The sequence below is a fragment of the Leucoraja erinacea genome, chromosome 24 (assembly GCF_028641065.1).
Source record: "Leucoraja erinacea ecotype New England chromosome 24, Leri_hhj_1, whole genome shotgun sequence".
Taxonomy (NCBI): Eukaryota; Metazoa; Chordata; class Chondrichthyes; order Rajiformes; family Rajidae; genus Leucoraja; species Leucoraja erinaceus.
The window spans coordinates 4,039,525-4,058,888 of NC_073400.1; positions in this window are offsets into that span (position 1 = coordinate 4,039,525).

Here is a 19,364-nt window from a genome sequence, read left to right on the forward strand (position 1 = left end):
TAATGTTAAAATTGTACAAGGCATTGGTGAGGCCAATTCTGGAGTATGGTGTACAATTTTGGTCGCCTAATTATACGAAGGATGTCAACAAAATAGAGAGAGTACAGAGGAGATTTACAAGAATGTTGCCTGGGTTTCAGCAACTAAGTTACAGAGAAAGGTTGAACAAGTTAGGGCTTTATTCTTTGGAGTGCAAAAGGTTAAGGGGGGACTTGATAGAGGTCTTTATAATGATGAGAGGGATAGGCAGAGTTGATGTGGATAAGCTTTTCCCACTGAGTGTAGGGAAGATTCAAACAATGGGACATGACTTGAGAATTAAGGGACAGAAGTTTAGGGGTAACGTGAGGGGGAACTTCTTTACTCAGAGAGTGGTGGCTGTGTGGAATGAGCTTCCAGTGAAGGTGGTTCATTTTTATCATTTAAAAATAAATTGGATAGTTATATGGACGGGAAAGGAATGGAGGGTTATGGTCTGATTGCAGGTATATGGGACTAGGGGAGAATACGTGTTCAGCACGGACTAGAAGGGTGGAGATGGCCTGTTTCCGTGCTGTAATTGTTATATGGTTATATGGTTAAGGCTGGGACTATCCTAATGTGGACATTTGGACACGTACATGGATAGGACAGATTTAGATGGATATGGGCTAAATGCATGTGAGTGGGACTAGTTTAGATGGGACATGTTGGTCGGTGTGGGCACGTTGGGCTGAAGGGTCTGTTTCCACACTGCATCATTGTATGACTAAAAAGTGAAGAAGAAAAATGCATGTAGATATGTAGAGCAGACTTGAAAGAGGAGTGAAATTTGAAAGCAGAGAGAGGTTTATGGGTGGAAAGGAACATAGGAAAGGAGGGGGGAGAGTGGGCTTGGGCAGATGGGTGAAGGGAAAATAGACACAAAGTGCTGGAGTAACAGTGGGTCAGGCAGTATCTGCGGAGAATATCAATAGGCAACGTTTCACAGAGTGCTGGAGTAACTCAGTGAGTCAGGCAGCATCTCTGGAGATTATATTTCGGGTCAAGATTGTTCTTCAGTAATATTCATGATGTGACATGCGTAGACATTCCTGTATGTTACCCAAACCATCGTGAGCTACTTTGTTATGGTGCTTGCCCTATCCTATAACATCTCTGCTGCCTTGGGTGATGCAGAACAGGACACAAGGTTTGGGACACGGTGTGAAGCTGTTGCCGTCTGTCCCAGCCTGGTAAAAACCTGGATGGATTGGATTTGGAGAGGATGTTTCCACTAGTGGGAGAGTCTATGACCAGTGGCCACAGCTTCAGAATTAAAAGACATTCCTTTAGGAAGGAGATGAGAAGGAATTTCTTGTCAGAGTGTGGTGAACTGTGGAATTCATTACCACAGACAACTGTGGAGGTCAAGTCAATGGACATTTTTCAGGAGGAGATTGATAGATTCTTGATTGTTACGGGTGGCAGAGGTAATGGGAAGAAGGCAGGAGAATTGGTTTGAGAGGGAAAGATAGTCATAGAGTGATACAGTGTGGAAACAGGCCCTTCGGCCCAGCATGTCCCATCTGCACGTCCCACCTGCCCACGTTTGATCCATATCCCTCCGAACCTGTCCTATCCATGTACCTGTCTAACTGTTTCTTAAATGTTGCGATAGTCCCTGCCTCAACTACCTCCTCTGGCAGCTTGTTCCAGACACCTACCACCCTTTGTGTGAAAAACATACCCCACAGATTCCTATTAAATCTTTTGCCCTTCACCTTAAACTTATGTCCTCTGCTCCTCGATTCACTTACTCTGGGCAAAAGACTCAACCATGGCTATTCAAATCATGATTTTATACACCTCTATTAGATCATCCCTCATCCTCCTGTGCTCCATGAAAGAGTCCCAGCCTACTCAACCTCTCCCTATAGCTCTGGCCCTCTAGTCCTGGCAACATCCTCGTAAATCTTCACTGTACCCTTTCCAGTTTGATGACATCTTTCCTACAACATGGTGCCCAGAACTGAACACAATACTCTGAATGCGGCCTCACCAACTTCTTATGCAACTGCAACATGACCTCCCAACTTCTATACTAAGCCTGACCCGCTAAATTACTCCAGCACTCTGTGAAACGTCACAGAACAGGGCAAGATTAGCAAGTTTGCTGATGATACAGAAGTGAGTGGTTTCGCAGATAGTGAAGATGGTTGTGAAAGATTGCAGCAGGATCTGGATCAATTATCCAGGTGGGCAGAGGAATGGTTGATGGTTCCTTGAAGGTCGTGTCGCAGGTATATCAGGTGGTCAAAAAGTATTTTGGCACTTTGGCCTTCATCAGTCAGAGTATTGAGTAAATGTTGGGAGGTCATGTTGCAGTTGTATAAGACGTTGGTGAGACCGCATTTAGAATATTGTGTTCAGTTCTGGGCACCATGTTATAGGAAAGATGTCAAACTGAAAAGATTACAGAGATCCCCATCCTGGATCAGTCTAATCAGGGTTGTGTCATCCGCAAACTTGAGAAGCTTGACAGAGGTGTCTGTGGAGGTGCAGTCATTGGTGTGGTGAGAGTAGAAGAGATGGGAGAGTATGCATCTTGCGGTGCTCCTATGCTGAGCGTTTGCGGGTCCGAGATATGATTTCCCGCCTCACATGCTGCTTCCTGTCTGTCAGAAAGCTGGTGATCCACCGACAGAGGGGTTCAGGCACAGTCAACTCAGAAAGTTTGGAGCGTAGTAGCTCTGGCACAATGGTGTTGAATGCAGAGCTAAAATCAATAAAACAAAATCCTCACCATGGCGGTCTAGGTGCTGGAGGATGAAGTGCAGGCCCAGATTGACTGCGTCATCCACAGATCTATTGGCCCAATATGCAAAATGCAGAGGGTCCAGCAGAGGGATTGTGATATTTTTCAACTTGGCCACCACAAGCCTTTCAACGGTCTTCATGATTACAGAGGTCAGCGCGACAAGCCTGTAGTCATTAAGACCAGTAATCCTTACCTTTTTGGGTACATGGACAATAGTGGAGACTTTGAAGCAGGCAGGGACAGTACATTTTTTGCAGGGACTGGTTAAAAATGAGTAATTGTGTGTGCAGTGGTGATTGGAGTGGGGTGGGTGTAGAAGGGCCCCGTCTTTGCAGACTGAGGTCAGGCTGTGAGTGGGTGTGAAGTGTTGGTTGGGGTGGGAAAGGGTCCACTCTTTTCATACTGGAGTCTTGTCTGAAGTAGGTGTGAAGTGGTGAATGGGAAGGAGAGGGTGCAGGGTCCATTCTTTGCAGACTGAGGTCTGGCTGTGTTTGTTGGGGAGGGAGGACCAGGGTTACGTTTCTGATTTTCAAACCTGCAGTAAAACTCATTCAGGTCCTTCGTCAGCTGACGATTGTCAAAAGAGCGGGGGGCTTTCCTCTTATAGCTGGTGATTTCTTGCATGCCCTTCCAAACTGAAGAAGAGTCACTAGCTGGGAACTTGCTCCACTACTTCTCAGAGTACTTTTCCTTGGCAGCTCTGATTCCTCTTCTCAGGTCTTTATCGATTAGGCTATCTTTTAACTCTTTAACGATTATGCTATCGGCTTGACGCATATTTGCCCACAATATTTGCATAGCTCATCTACTTCAAACACTTCTTCTGCCTGATCTCGTTATCTCATGAAGTCCAACACTTCCTCGTCGATAATCATCAGCACAGGGGTATCTCAAGGCAGTGTTTTCAGTACACTGCTCTGCTCGCTATATATCCATGCACAATTCCATAGTGAGCTGATCTGCTCACTTTATACCCATGCATAGTTCCAACCCACCTTTAAATTCACTGAGGACACCTTAATTGTTGGATGAATTACGTATAATGATGGGTCAGCGAATAGGAGAGAGATTAGTCGTCTGATTGATTGGTTCCAAAACAACAACCTTACTCTCAATATCAGTAAAACCAAGGAACTGATTGTTGACTTTAGTAGAGGAATGCCAAGGATCCACAATGCTGTCTTCAACAATGGGTCAGTGGTGGAGAGAGACAACATCTTCAAGTTCCTGGGTGGGCATATCACTGATGGGCTGTTCTGGACCTAGCATATTGGTGCAATCATAAAGAAACTCCATTGACAGCTCTATTTCTTGAGAAGATTGAGGAAATTCGGTGTGCCAACAAATACTCAATTGAACTTGTACAGGTGTACAGCAGAGCGCATATTGACTACAGTCTGGTTCGGCAACTTGAATGCCCAGGGACGAAGGAAATTAGAAAAACTGGTGCGCACTGTCTGATCCATCGCGGCTACTGACATCCTCAACATCAAAGGGATCTATAAGAGGAACTATAAAAGGCAGCCAGCATCATCACGGACCCACAACATCCTAGCCACACTCTCATTTCACTTCTGCCATCAGGAAGAAGGTATAGTAGCCTGAAAACTGTAACATCCAGTTTCAGGAACAGCTTCTTCCCAAAGACCATCAGGCTATTGACCACTACAAACTGCCTTGATCGCACAAGAGACTTCGGGCTTTCTGTTGTTTTTGCACTATATCAGGTTTTTTATTTATTGAACTTTTCTTATGTTTTTTTGATTTTATTATCTATTGAGTACTGGGTTTATAAACCTGTTATGTCACTTCTGTAAGTAAGAATTTCATTGTTCTGTTTCAATGCATATGACAATAATACACTCTTGACTCTAATATCCAGAAATCTTTTGATTCATGTTTTTAATTAAATTACTTTATTAATTAAATTACTTACAGAGCTTCCACAGGTCTCCAGGTTAGAGAATTCACCACCTTTGAGTGAAGAGATCTATCATTTCAGTCCCCACTGGCCTATCCTTTATTTAAATCGTGTTAATAAACAACTGTCATGTGTAAACATTGGGATGACATGGGAATTAAAACAGAAAATGTTGGCCACACAGCATATCACACATTTTGTGGGAAGAGAAAAAGTAATTGTTTCAGACTGAAGACCCAGCACGGTGGTGCCATGGTAGAGATGCTTGCACTTGCAATATACAGCACTTGCAGACCAATGTTCGATCCCGGCTACAGGTGCTGTCTGTACAGAATTTTTTTACCTTCTCCCTGTGACTTGCATGAGTTTTCTCCAAGATCTTCGGTTTCCTCCCACACTCCAAAGACATACAGGTATATAGGTAAATTGGCTTGGTAGAAATGTAAATCGTCCTGTGTGTGTAGGGTAATGCTAATGTGCGGGGATCGTGGGTTGGTGCGGACTCAGTGGGTCGAAGGGCCTGTTTCTCTAAACTAAACTAAACCCTTTATCAGAATACATTACGTTTTATTGATTTTTTTTCAGACATTTCAGATATAGGAAGTAAGGAATATCATTGCCAGTATATAGACCTTAGATGAAACTACACCTGGAGAGCCCTACACAGTTTATGATACTCCATGCAGAAATAAATACTGAGGTACTGTGAAAAGCTTTTGTCCCGTGACTGTATGAGTAGACTCACTGATAGATTAGTTAGAACGTAAGAAGAAGGTGCCATATGATAATAACACGTGCATTACTTTCCGCATCAAAATTTTTCTTAGCCAATTCTCCAAAATGGAAAATGTATATTTACAGGTTTCCTTTATTGTCATTCAGACCGAAGTCGGAACGAAATTTCGTGCCTGCAGTCAAACATACATACAATACAATAAAAAAAACAACAATAAACACATATTAACATCCACCACAGTGAGTCCACCTAGTACCTCCTCACTGTGATGGAGGCAAAAGTCTTAGGTCTGCAGTCTCTTCCCTCCTCTTCTCCCTCTGCGCTGAGGCGATACCCCACCGGGCGATGTTAAAACAGTCCCGCGGCTCAATCACCGCGGCCCGGGGTGGTCGAAGCTGCCGTCCACCAGTCCTGCTGACGCAGCCGAACCCCGGACGGGGTCGTCACAGCCCCTCACGGAAGCACTGTTCCAGTCCCGAGCCGGACCGTCGTCACGGCAGTGAGCTCAGGGCGAGTCCTGGCGGGCTCTGCCTCCTGAGCCTCGAGGTCGCCAGCTCCGCCATTAGGCCTCAGCGCAGACGGAGGCAGAGAAGGGGAATACGACAAAAAAGTTTCATTCCCCCCGAAGCGAGAGGCAGAAAGCCCTGTTTCACCCCCCCCCCCCCTCCCCCTCCCCCCCCCCCCCCCCCCCCCCCCCAAAAACACAAACTAAAAACCAAAAACTAGACTAACCAAAACGAAAAAAACAACACAAAAAAGCAAAAACAAACAAACGGGACTGCAGGTGAGCCGCTACTGCGAGGGCAGTGCCGCCACTGTCCACTGTTATGGTTGTGGACATTACCTGCCCAAGCATGGCATTTATTTATCTTTACTAATCATAGGGCATTGGACAACTTATTGGACAACTTTGTTTAAAGGAAGCAGAATATTGGGTCTGAGGAGATTAGCTGGTATTGAAAGGAAAATCTACAAGGCACAGATTGATCAAATCAAAACTGAATGACTATATTTTGAAATTTGTAATTTGCAATAAATGCACAATTACTGGTGTAGTCTTAAATGATGATTTGAAATAAAGTTTGTAAAAACAGTTATTCATGAGAAATATAATATAATTAATGAAAGAAGGGATAAAGTATAATTACAGTGTATTATATGTATTTACTTCTTGGCTCAGTGGAAACATTCTTTTCTTGTTTGATCGAGGCAGGTCAGTTTCAACCCTTTATGATTGTTGCTGACTGTCCAAAATCAGTGCTTACACTATCCCATGTTGGAGATGTAATTGCTTGGCAAAATGTTACATGCCACTTGCCATGAAGCCTGAATGTAGTCCAAAGTCTTGCTACATCCATGAAATAGAAGCAGGAATGTCATTGTTATTGCCATTCAATAAGATCATGGCTGCTCTGCTTCTGGTCTCTGCCATCCCGCATGTTTCACAGAATCCTTGATTTCTCAAGAATTTAATAACTGGTCTCTCAGGGCTTTGGGTATTTTCACTGCCTTGCCTCCATCACTGTCTGATAAAGAATTCTAAAGGTTCACAATCCTTTGAAGGAAGATATTCTGCCTCATCTCCATCTCAAATGATTGATCCTTGTTCCAAATCTATACAGGTTTAGAGGGATATGGACTAAATGTGGGCAAATGGGACTAGTTTAGATAGGGCATCTTGATTGGCATGGACGAGTTGGCCCGAAAGACCTGGACCATGGGGTATGATCATGAGTCTCTCACCTTGTTCTAGATACCATCTATCCTATAATTTCCACTCAAAACTTATTTGTGCACTCCGTCTTTCTTAAAAACTCCAACGAACATACCTGCTCAACATTTCCTCATCAGTCAACCCATTCTCTCGAGGAATGAAACTAATAAACCTTTTTCAAGCAGCCTCCAAAATAATGAACGACACATTTGCCCCCAGCATCAAAACGTAATTATTATACTGTTAACAGTCCAGCACAACCAGGGACAAGTAGTCTTGCTTGAAGAAGGGTCTCGACCCGAAACGTCACCCATTCCTTCTCTCCAGAGATGCTGCCTGTCCCGCTGAGTTACTCCAGCATTTTGTGTCTATCTTTAAGTAGTCTTTTTTTAAATAATATTTTAATTAGATGCAATGTACAATCGTATAAACCGTGGCATATAACATAATACATTTCGTGTACAACTTTTTGTTTTAAATTTAACAATAGAGAAATAACAGAAGCAAGAAAAAGAGAGAAAAGAAAAGATTAACAAAAGTAGTGAAGTGTGAGTCCCAGGAGTTAACAATTGATAGTTTGTGGAAGGATAGGGAAAAAGAACCCATAAAGATGTAACAAAAAGAGAAAACAAGAAAGGAAAAACAGAAAAAAAAAAGAAAAAAAAAGAAAAAAACAGAACAGAAAAGAAAAGAAAAGGAATATACCTACTTCATATTTTTCACACCCCTCACCCTTCAAGTAGTCTTACTATGTATGTACCAACTGAAGAACATTCTCTTTGGGTTTCTTGATTAATATTAATTCCTTAGTGAACATCATTAAAATATTATCTGGCTGATCTATGATATTGCTCTTTGGGAGTCCTTGTCACATACACATGGGCAGCAGCAATTCCCATTTTACAACGGTGACAAAACTCCAAGCTGCCTCATTGCCTGCAATTAATTTTGTCAGGCCCTGAGGCCATAAAATATACTGTGCTGATACAAGCACTTTCTCTCTCTACTGATCCATTACTTTAAACATTAAGAATAATCATTAACTATGCTTAATTATATAACTCTAATAAGAACTCAGATTTTTTAAATACATTAATTACAATCAAGCATCAGTCTGCAATTCTGCAATTCTGCTCCAAGCTTTCAGTTTCTTACTTTTTGAAGTATAGAAGTCAGAAGAAAGCTTATTACTTTCGAACTGATGGCGTAATGCTCAATTTTCTTCTGAGCCAAAACTTTGGAAGCGAGGTTGTCTGAATCACTTAATATCTTTTTCTCAAAACAAATACAAAGGGAAAAGTGAAAGAATAATTTGCATTTATACCCACAGGTCTTTCATAACCACAGGACTTTCAAATTCATGTTACACCCTTTAAAGAAGTTCTGAAATGTAACCACTATGGTAATATTAGTGAAAATAGAAACCAATTTGTGCACAAGACCACAGGAATTAAATTAATAATTTGATGATGATTGAACAAGTTCAGTGAACCTGCAATGACTAAGATGCTCATTATCGAGTGTAAAAGGATCTTTACCCTGTGAGGACTGTCCTTAATCGAAAGTTGAGCTGTGCACCAGATCCAATGGAAAACAGATCCCATATCTAATTGTGAACTGTCCCAGCTGTTACAGTAAGCAGCAAGTGATGCAATGAGATTTACTGCCTCTCTGAAGTCAAGCATTTACCTCACTTCTAATTGTAAGCAGTGCCCTACCTACAGTATCCCAGTTCTTGCAGAAAACAATATCTCCCCTTCCTAGTTCTCTGACCAGTCTGATTGTCCTCCAGATTAAATGTTATCTCCATATGCCTCACTGTCACCTTCTTCAAGCTAACAATGATCTATTCTACATTTTCGTTGAACTGCATCCCCTTTGATGTCTCGTTTTCACACCTTACACTTCCTTAACTTGGTGCTCCACTCTTCCCTGACTTCAGTCTGAAGAAGGGTCTCGACCCGAAATGTCGCCCATTCCTTCTATCCAGTGATGCTGCCTGTCCCACTGAGTTACTCCAGCATTTTGTGTCTATTTCCAGTGATAGCCACAAACTCTGAAAATGCGCTGTGCCATGATTGGGACAATAATGGGCATGTCCCACTTAGGTGACTTTTTAGGCGACTGCAGGAGACTATGCAGTCGCCACATGGTGGCCACATGTTCACGGTTGATTGCCGGGTAGTCGCCTTGGTGGTCGTGAGGAGTTCTGGCATTCAGGAAACTAGTCGCGCCCTCATTACGGTCGCTGCAAATATTTCAACATATTGAAAAATTAGCGCCGACCAGAATGAAGCCACCATGGACATTGTTACAGAGAAAGGTTGAACAAGTTAGGGCTTTATTCTTTGGAGCGCAGAAGGTTAAGCGGGACTTGATAGAGGTCTTTAAAATGATGAGCGGGATAGACAGAGTTGACGTGGATAAGCTTTTCCCACTGAGAGGAGGGAAGATGCAAACAAGGGGACATGACTTGAGAATTAAGGGACAGAAGTTTAGGGGTAACATGAGGGGGAACTTCTTTACTCAGAGAGTGGTGGCTGTGTGGAATGAGCTTCCAGTGAAGGTGGTGGAGGCAGGTTCGTTTTTATCATTTAAAAATAAATTGGATAGTTATATGGACGAGAAAGGAATGGAGGGTTATGGTCTGAGCGCACGTATATGGGACTAGGGGAGAATACGTGTTCGGCACAGACTAGAAGGGTCGAGATGGCCTGTTTCCGTGCTGTAATTGTTATATGGTTATATGGTTATGGAGAGTAGCGAGAATTCTCGTGTCGTAGGTGGGTCGCCAGGAGGTCCTAGTGGGTTGTCAGGAGGTAGAAGGTTCTTGGAGGGTCTCGTAGGTTGTATCTGGTGCTGACCAGTGAATTTCATTGGCTCATTGGGGAAAAAAATGTAAGCAGTAGTTTTCAGTACAAAGGATAACCGACCGGTAATGTTAATGTCCGCCGAGCTTCACAGCCGCGTATCTCTGGCTTCTTAAAAGTTGTCTCCACTCCTTCTCCCTCCTCCCCCCACCTCTTTTAAAGGACTTATCACTGTGCTTTAGCCGTCTTAATTACAGCGCCAACCTTCCTGTTCATCGAGGTGTGTGTCTTTATCACTTTAGCTTTGCACCGTGTGACTTTCACTCGGACAGCGCTCTCCCCCGCTTGCCCTGTTCCCCGCCTGCATAACGGGCTGGTGAATGAAGTCGCTGGCAGTCGCCTGAAAAATCGCCTAAGTGGGACAGGCCCATTAGGGTACTCTAGAGTTTAGAGATCTGCCTAGTACTAACTCGACAATGTTCAAGAATTGGGATTATTAACCCGGAAAATACTGCACTCTGGAATCATTGCATTCTCCCACCGTTGATCCAGCAGGCAATTTCTTTTTTACGGTTGAATTGCAGTAGGCAAAAGCGTCGTCTGTCTATTGCTCGGCTGTGGACTGCCAGGCATCCCCTTGTACCATTTTGGCATCTATGGTCCTTTATATTACTTTGGTTAGACAAACAGAACTCTTAGTGTACGGTGCACCGCACCTCTCTTCTTCAGGGACCTAAGTTGTTTGTGTCATACTGGACCTAAATAAAACTTTTCTTTTCTTTTGATTGCTATCCTTTCTGACCAAGAGTCAAGAGTGTTTTATTGTCATATGTCCCAGATAGAACAATGAAATTCTTACTTGCTGCAGCACAACAGAATATGTAAACATAGTATGATATGACAAACGAGAGAGAAAAAAGAAAAGCTCAGCGTATATAAATACACATACTCAAAAAACAAACAGAACAGTGCAACAATAATGATAATAGTCTGTTGTAGTCTGTTGTAGTTCAGAGCCTATATGAGGTTGTAGTGTTTAATAGACTGTAGGGAAGAAGCTGTTCCTTAACCTGGACGTTACAGTTTTCAGGCTCCTGTACCTTCTTCCTGATGGCAGTGGTGAAATGAATGGGTGGCCAAGGTGGAGTGGGTCTCTGATGATGTTGGCTGCCTTTTTGAGGCAGCGACTCTGATAAATCCCTTCGATGGTGGGGAGGTCAGAGCCGGTGATGGACTGGGCAGCGTTCACAACTTTTTGCAGTCTTTTCCGCTCCCGGACGTTCAAGTTGCCGAACCAAACCACGATGCAACCAGTCAGTATGCTCTCTACTGTGCACCTGTAGAAGTTCCAGAGAATCCTCTTTGACATACCAAATCTCCGTAATCTTCTCAGGAAGTAGAAGCGTTGCTGTGCTTTCCTCATAATTGCATCAGTGTGCTTGGTTCAGGAAAGATCTTTGGGAAATATGCACGCCGAGGAATTTGATGTTTTTAACCCTCTCCACGATCGTCCTATTGATATAAACAGGATTGCGGGTCCTCATCCTACCTCTTCCAAAGTCCACAATCAGTTCCTTGGTTTTACTGATATTGAGAGCCAGGTTGTTGTGCTGGCACCATTTGGTCAATCGGTCGATCTCACTTTTATACTCTGACTCATCGCCAGCTGTCATTCGTCCCACAACGGGGGTGTCATCGGCGAACTGGAAGATGGAGTCCGCAATATGTCCGGCTACACAGTCATGAGTATAGAACGAGTAGAGCAGGAGGCAGAGCACGCAATCTTGAGGTGCTCCCGTACTGATTGTTAATGAGGATGAAGTATTTCTGCCAATTCAACCAGACTGTGGTCTGTGGATGAGGAAGTCGAGGATCCAATTACAGAGGGATGCGCAGAGACCCAGTTCTCTGAGCTTGGTAACCAGCTTTTTCTTGTATCAAAAATAATTTATTTAAATTTCAACATCATACAAAAACCAAAAAAACCCAATACCGTGGTGAAATACCCACCGCCATATTACAGAATCACCAAACTATTCAGACATTAAATTACAAATAACTATATTTAGGTATGTTACAAAACTTACCTTCAGCGGCGCTGCAGTTCTGCCACTGGCCGTGTGCGCAACTTTGGCGCCTTTGAGAGGGGTGCGGGTTTAAAATGCCGTTTTCTCCAGCCTGTTGAAGTCGATCTTTGTCAGGCTGTTTAGCTGCTTCAGAGAAATCGATCCGACGTGTTTTATGACGTTTTTTAAAAACATCGCTGGATAATTTAGGAGTAAAATAAAAAGCGACTTCTAAAGCCGTCAATGCCGACAACGGGACGGATCTCACATACGGGTCATAGTAAGGTAATCCGTTTATTTTTACATATAAACGTGCTTATTAGGATGCCTTTAATCAAAATTTCACGTTGCGAAAAGGTGATTTAGACCCCATACTAACCGGCAGTGTTTTTCCTGCCGATATAGGGTTTAAATTCACCGCAAACCGCAACGCTCCAATCGATCGCGTTCCACAAAATCCCACTCGCAAGATGATTTAAATATCCATTAATTTACGGGAATTAAACACTAAATTCCTTCCGTTTGGCCTATAAATTCATGACAATGAGATTTAAAAATCATGTTATATTGTGAATTCTTGTGTGAATGTTATTTGGACACTTAGGCTATTTAAAAATGTTAATCTATTCTTAAGAAATGGATAGATGTTTAGATCTAGTAATTGACTACAATTAGGTAACTAATTATGTGCTTTAATTTCAGGTCATCCAAGTAAGATTGTTTCATATTTGTTTCAGAATGCTTCATTCTATAATAACTGAAAATTCCTTTCAGTTCTCTTAATTTTTAAGAAAGATGGGCTTTTGACTGTCCTCGATCACAGCTTTTGAGTTAAGTCAATGGAAAAGCAATAGGGAACAAGATGCTAATTTCAGAGTATGAAAATGGCCATAACTTTTTTAATACTGAAGATATGAAAGTGAATTAGATGTCAAATTAAACTTCTTTTTATGCTTTATTGCAGACTTGATTTTTAAAATCTCAAAATTTTGCAACATTGCTACTATATTACAAATAGCACCAGCTTCTCCAACACCACCCCGCTAAAGAGGCAAGCATCTGGCTCGGGCAAAGCCCTCTTCCGCCTGGCGCCATGACTTGCGGATGGCCAGCTTGGCCAGGCGTATGAGCGACCCAACCAGGACATCTTCAGCCCTGCCTACTCCCTAGATCCCGTCACCAGTCCTTTGGTCACTGACAGCAGAGCCACTCCCCTTGCAGACCCTAGGTGGAGTGGCGGTGCTCCTTGCCCTCCGGACCCTGGCTACAAGGGACGCTCTACTGGTCCCTCCACCCTCAACAGGAACAACGCTGCTCTTGGTCTTGTCGTCCTTCTCCAGATCGTCCAAGAAGGACCTGAGCTGATGCCGGTCGTTCCCCTTCACCCCCTTGCCCCCCCCCCTCTGAGTCTGGTCGGGCTCCTTCAGTGGCCTGGATGAACTTGCGGATTTCCTCCACTGGAATGAATGGAGTGGCGTCAGGGGAAACGAAAACATCCATTGATTCATTGTCCGAGGAGTCCCCTTCCACCCGCTCACTGCAGGTGGAGGCACCATCCCCATCCCCGGGCACACCCTTAGTGCTCGATACTCCCGCCTCACCCTGTGCAGCGGTTGCCACTGCCCCACCCACTGGTCCCACCTCCACCTCCACCTCAGTCCCTGCCCTGGGGCTGGTGACAGATTTACCCGGGGAGTCAAGACCATCGACAGTGGGGGTGACTATCCCTCCCCCAGTTGGGCCCAGAGTTCTAATTAGGCCCAGAATGACACATATAAGTTTAGATCTCTGAAGGATACTTAAAATATGCTGTGTAGGAAGGAACTGCTGATGCTGGTTTAAACTGAAGATAGACACAGAAAGCTGGAGTAACTCAGCGGGACAGGCAGCATGTCGGGAGAAAAGGAATAGATGACATTTCTGGTTGAGACTCTTCTTCAGACCCATAGATGACGTTTTGTATCGAGAGCCTTCTTCAGACTAATAGTTACTGTTCTAATTACCAAAGCTTCTATTTCATAGAAACAGAAATATAGAAACATAGACAATAGGTGCAGGAGTAGGCCATTCGGCTCTTCGAGCCTGCACCGCCATTCAATGTAATCATGGCTGATCATCCAACTCAGTATCCTGTACCTGCCTTCTCTCCATACCCCCTGATCCCTTTAGCCACAAGGGTCACATCTAACTCCCTCTTAAATATAGCCAATGAACTGGCCTCAACTAAATTCTGTGGCAGAGAATTCCAGAGATTCACCACTCTCTGTGTAGAAAATGTTTTTCTCATCTCAGTCCTAAAAGATTTCCCCCTGATCCTTAAACTGTGACCCCTTGTTCTGGACTTCCCCAACATCGGGAACAATCTTCCTGCATCTAGCCTGTCCAACCCCTTAAGAATTTTGTAAGTTTCGATAAGATCCCCCCTCAATCTTCTAAATTCTAGCGAGTACAAGCCAAGTCTATCCAGTCTTTCTTCATATGAAAGGCCTGACATCCCTGACATCCTAATCATACTATCTTTCTTTCTATTATTTTTTTTCTCTCTTACACTGAGGTTGAACTTCATTAAATACTTGATTAACTGGAAAGCCACTGAAGAAATAATGTAAATGAAAGATATTTGTTTGTTTTCACATGTGTGGAGTAAAAGAATTGATGCATCTTGCGTTATATTCTTGGGATTGTACTGAATCTAATATCAAATAAAGGGTTAATAGTTTTGATTAACATGCAAGGCTGATGTGCCACCGACATTCCTTTGAAGAGTTGACCATTGACATCACAGATTATTTGTGTAAATTTCATCTCCTCAGATGACTAATGGAACCTGTCAGCTCTTCTCAAGTAGCGTTAGAACAAAATCCCTGTTTAATGCTCAGGGTCCAACAAAGAGTGTGAGAATTACAGCAGAGCAGCTGTGATTAGAGTAACAGATAGACCCTCCTTTCTCAGTCTAACCAGCCACATGAGGAGGCAAAGGCACAACTCCAGAGCTCTCACACGTGTTGAGAAAATAGTACTTGAAGTTGCAGGGTAGAAATAGAATATCAGTCGCTAAGCTTCAGAGTTTTAAAGGTAACTGATTCGGAAATATATCAGCTGAAGATTTGTAAATTAGCACAGTGGTACAGAAGGTAGAGCTGTGTAGGAAGGAACTGCAGATGCTGGTTTAAACCAAAGATAGACACAAAATGCTGGAGTAACTCAGAGGGACACGCAGCATCTCTGGAGAGAAGGAATGGGTGACGTTTTGGATCAAGACCCTTTTTCGGACTGAGAGTTGGGGGAAAGGGAAACGAGAGATATAGATGGGATGTAGAGAAACACAGAACAAATGAATGAAAGATATGCAAAAAAGCAACAATGATAAAGGAAACATGCCATTGTTAGCTGTGGCTGCCCTGGCTCCTCAGCTTTCCTCCCATTTGTCAAATATATGCAGGTTTTCTTTTTTTTTTTTTTTTTTTTTAAATCAAAAATTGTATTCAATTATTAAAAAATAATATTTACACTACAATAAAACACCAGAACCCACCACCATAAATACAATACAAACATATATCCATAATAAACTACTATACAACTATGATACAATCCTTATTGAGGATACATTCAACACCCTGCGGAGCCCAGCGGTCTCGGAACTCCCTCAGGGTGCCCACAGACAGGACGTATTCCCTTTCTAATCCCACCCGGGCACGGACGTAACCCCGGAAAAGGGGCAGGCAGCTGGCTCGGGTAGAGCCCTCCACCGTCTGGCGCCTTGACTCGCGGATGGCCAGCTTGGCCAAAATATGTAGGTTGGTAGGTTAACTGGCCACTGTAAATTGGCCGTGTGTGGATGGAATGGGAATGTGTAGCAAAGAAGATAATGGGAAAATGATGTGAGCTAGCATAGACTAAGTGGGTGGAATGGCCTATTCTATATGGAAAAATGGAAAGAGGCAGTAAGATGGCAGGTGAAGTTGAGTAATTGGGGAAAAGTAAGTATGCAAAACAATGAAGACGTTGGCAGATATATATTAAGATATGGATGGCATCGGCCCAAAGGCTGATTGCCCTAAAAACCTTGCTAAGCATTTTAAAGGGCTTATTATTAATTAATTTATTCACTTTCCACTCGTATTAATCCTTGTCAAGGGGAGGCTGGGTTAGGCACTCAGCTAAAGCTTGCCTCCTTGTAATCATTGCTCATTCAGTAGCCTGCCTGGTGGATGCAAGAAAAGTATTTGAAGCCAGCACCAGTGCTCTATGTCAGTCCCAGCAGTAATTCTGAGCTGCACTGTCACTTGCGTGCAAGATGAGAAACATCTTTTCGCATACACTTTGGGCAGTGTGTAGACACATTAGCAACAACCTACGAGGCAACATTCCACTTTAAGGCAACATTTCACAAGCTGGAAAGGCGAGGATGTTGTCAGGGCGAGAGGGCCTGAGCTATAGGGAGAGGTTGAGCAGGCTGGGACTCTATTCCTTGGAGCGCAGGAGGATGAGGGGTGATCTTATTGATGTGTTTAAAATCATGAGAGGAATAGATCGGGTAGATGCATAGAGAGTCTCTTCCCCTGAGGACATAGGTTTAAGGTGAAGGGAAAAAGAGTTAATGGGAATCTGAGGGATAACTTTTTCACACAAAGTGTGGCGGGTGTACGGAACAAGCTACCAGAGGATGGGACTATCCCAACATTTAAGAAACAATTAGACAGGTACATGAATAGGACGGGTTTGGAGGGATGTGGACCAGAAACACAGGCAGGTGGGACTAGTGTAGCTGGGACATGTTGGCCGGTGTGGGCAAGTTGGGCCGAAGGGCCTGTTTCCACACTATGACTATATTTAAGGAATCTTGCACCTATAAACATAATACAATGAACAACTCACCAACACAAATTTCCAATGTAACTTTAAAGAATCTTACCTCCACAAAGGTTATAATCTAACAAATATCTCACCAACATGATTTTACAGTACATGTCGCTTTAAGTATTGTTATGTGAATATATGATCTGATGCTGCATTTTACAGAGTTTTACTGGAAGAAACACATGATAAACTATTACTTGACTATCACCCTGCAGAAAATTGGGACCTTTGATAGAATGTTAGCGTTCTATCAGCATGCCCCATGATACAGTGTGGTGCAATAACATGTTGATCAGCATTGTTTAGTGTCATCTAACTCATTGGTATCTCTGCCATAAATTAATGCCATCAGAACACCTTCAACAAACGTCACACTTAGTTGATCCATTGAATGGGAATTCCGTCTTTCATTAGACAATAGACAATAGGTGCAGGAGTACGCCATTCGGCCCTTCGAGCCAGCACCACCATTCAATGTGATCATGGCTGATCATCCCCAATCAGTACCCCGTTCCTGTCTTCTCCCCATATCCCCTGACTCCGCTATTTTAAAGATAGCTCTCTCTTGAAAGCATCCAGAGAACCTGCCTCCACCGCCCTCTGAGGCAGAGAATTCCACAGAATCACAACTCTCTGTGAAAAAAAATGTTTCCTCGTCTCCGTTCTAAATGGCTTACTCCTTATTCTTAAACTGTGGCCCCTGGCTCTGGACTCCCCCAACATCGGGAACATGTTTCCTGCCTCTAGCGTGTCCAAACCCTTAACAATCTTATATGTTTCAATGAGATTCCCTCGCATCCTTCTAAACTCCAGAGTGTACAAGCCCAGCCGCTCCATTCTCTCAGCATATGACAGTCCCGCCATCCCGGGAATTAACCTTATAAACCTACGCTGCACTCCCTCAATAGCAAGAATGTCCTTCCTCAAATTAGGGGACCAAATCTGAACACAATACTCCAGGTATGGTCTCACTAGGGCTATGTGCAACTGCAGAAAGACCTCTTTGCTCCTATATTCGATTCCTCTTGTTATAGAAACATAGAAACATAGAAATTAGGTGCAGGAGTAGGCCATTCGGCCCTTCGAGCCTGCTCCGCCATTCAATATGACCATGGCTGATCATCCAACTCAGTATCCCGTACCTGCCTTCTCTCCATACCCCCTGATCCCCTTAGCCACAAGGGCCACATCTAACTCCCTCTTAAATATAGCCAATGAACTGGCCTCAACTACCCTCTGTGGCAGAGAGTTCCAGAGATTCACCACTCTGTTATAGAGGCCAACATACCATTCGCTTTCTTCACTGCCTGCTGTACCTGCATGCTTACTTTCATAGATTGATGTACAAGGACCCCCAGATCCCGTTGTACTTCCCCTTTTCCCAACGACGCCATTTCCTTCCACAATTATTTCCTAATTGATTTTTTAAAATGATCATAGTCAATTAACAAACCAGAGAGCAGCAGACATAGTTATAATATTCAATGGAATCTGCAGAGGGTTGCAGTTTCAATTAATTAACTCCTGTTCAATATCCGCAACAAATCAGTTGGGATATTTTATTGCAGAAAACGAAGAGGTAACTCCATTCTGTACAATCTTCCCGAAGGAGTTGGGATTTCACAAAGTCACTGAAATGAAAGCATATCACGCTATTGTCGGTAATTCTAGTTGTGGAACTGTCCTCAATCCCTGGCTTGGAAGTAAATTATGTGCAGGAAAGAACTGCAGTTGCTGGTTTAAACTGAAGATAGACACAAATCACTGGAGTAACTCAGCGGGTCAGACAGCATCTCTGGAAAAAAGGAAGCGGTGATGTCGAAGAAACGTCTCAGACCTGAAACGCCACCTTCTCCGTTTCCCCAGAGATGCTGTCTGACCCGCTGAGTTACTCCAGCTTTTTCTGTCTATCTTCGGTTTAAACCAGCATCTACAGTTTCTTGCTACCCATGTTTCAGTGTGAGTCAGGAGATTGTGGTCCACAAACCCATTCCAGAAACCTCACCACATAACCACACATAATAATCGCCCACACACATAATCACTCCCTCATCTGTTGCAAGGTAGTGCTGTGCTGTGCTGCCCAAAAAAAAGATGGTGTCTTCCATCTAAAGTATTAAACAATATTCTCTCAGGTGGCTAGAAACAAATAACGACACAATTCCTTTTTGAAGAAGATGGGAGAATTCTCCCTGATGTCCTGACAATTTGTCATCCTTCACCAGATTATCATGTGGAGTGACGAGGTCAGAGCCCCCGTGGGTCAGAGCCCGTGGCCGAGGTCGGAGCCCGCGCGCCCTGAGTCGACGAGCCCTTGGCTGGGGGCCGGGGTCGGCGCCACGGAGGCGTTCGGAGAGGACCCGGCAGTGATAGTGGGGGGGTGATTGCAGCGGTCAATGATGGTGCTGACCGATGGACGAGGACGGACCACGTGGAAGTGAGGACGCCGCTGCCGAAGGACGGAACAAAGGAGGA